Here is a 1,714-nt window from a genome sequence, read left to right as displayed (position 1 = left end):
CATTTGTAAGACATTCGCCAAAGAGGCTAGCAGTGTTTCAATCACTACAAGAAGACAACGAAGATGGTGTTGTAAAAAACATTCCCAGACTGACTTTGCGACTATTCTGTCCCACAAGGTGGTGTGTGAGGGTAAAATCACTACAATCGTTCAAAATTAATTATGACGTTCTCTTGAAATTTTTGGAAGATCTGTCAGAAGAAAAAAGTGAAGTCGGTGGGAAGGCTAGTGGATATTTTTCAAACCTACATCAAATCAGATTTCTTATTTTCCTGAAAATGTTAATTTCCGTTTTCGGCAGGATTGAAAAACTTCATTCTTCTTTTCAGAAGAAATCATTGTCATACAGTGAAATCAAAACTTTGGTGGAAACTTTGTCTGCAAGTTTAGCTTCACAAAGGGATATATTTTTTGAGTTGTGGAATGAAACCGCATGAGGAAAGCGGAGGAATTGAACATTGATGAATCAGTTTTCCTTAAAAAAAGGAAGATGCCAAAACGCTACGACGAAGGTAGTGATCCTCATACGTATCAAACGCCGGAGGAAATGTACAGACAAATATTTTTTTGAAATATTTGATGTGGCTGTGGATTCGCTAAATCGTAGATTTCAAACAATGGTTTTGGAACTTATTTCACAACTTGAAGCTTTTGCTATCGGTCAAATTGATGCTGATCGAATTCTGCAGTTCTATGGGACAGACTTTGATAAGGACAAGCTAACATTGCACAGAGACATGTTTCTAGATGTGTACAGAACGTACAAAGAAAAGTGCCCAACTTGTCAGACATTACAAATATTTTAAGTAGAGAAAACAGTGGTCCCATGCGTGAAATGCTTACAGAATTTGTGAAGTTTGTACGGGTGATTTTAACTATACCTGTTGCTTCTTGTACCTCTGAGCGGTCATTTTCAGCACTTACACGATTGAAAACTTTTTTGCAGTCAACAATGAACCAAAACAGATTGAATGATTTAGCAATTTTGCATGTTCATAAAGAAATGACTAAAAATATTGACATTACCAAAATTGCAAACATATTCGTAAGTGCAATTGACGTAAGAAGGATTGTGTGATATATTGATAGTTAACATGTCAGGATTATTATTATTATTATTTGGTACATAAAGTTAGTCATTTTGAAGTTTCTGTTCACAACAAAATCCTTGCATAGTTCTTTCTGCAATACAATTAAAGTTATTTGCATTTATGAAAATTTTTTCATTTTAATTTGTATGAATGTGGTATTTTCTTTTAGTAACGTGTTGATAATATCATTGCCTCTTGCAATCATTGTGCACGTAAGTTGTTTATAGTATACAATATTGATAATTACAGATCTTGATGTGCACCCACAGCAATTCTGGAAAGTCGGCGCCCTTGCTCTATACATGGCTTGATCCCAAAAAAAAAAGGCATCAAATGGCAGGAAATTTCAGAGGACTATAAATTCCAAACTAGAGTTGATATTCCAAAAGTAAAAATAAATATATGGATTTCTCCAAGGATATCATGTAACAAATTTCATCCCAATCTGACATGGTGGGGTGGACACTCCTGGACAATCTTGTATGGAATGACAAGTAACCCTGCAGCACTGGTGGAAGGATACAGTAAATTATAAGCATCATAACCTGCAAGAAATAAGGTCCAATTTTGAACCTTAGTACTGCCATGCTCATTTTCGATCCTTGTACTAAAATTTCCTTCAC

Source organism: Lepisma saccharinum, chromosome 15, assembly GCF_977018435.1.
Source record: "Lepisma saccharinum chromosome 15, izLepSacc3.1, whole genome shotgun sequence".
NCBI classification, from domain to species: Eukaryota; Metazoa; Arthropoda; class Insecta; order Zygentoma; family Lepismatidae; genus Lepisma; species Lepisma saccharinum.
This window is presented reverse-complemented; position numbering follows the sequence as displayed.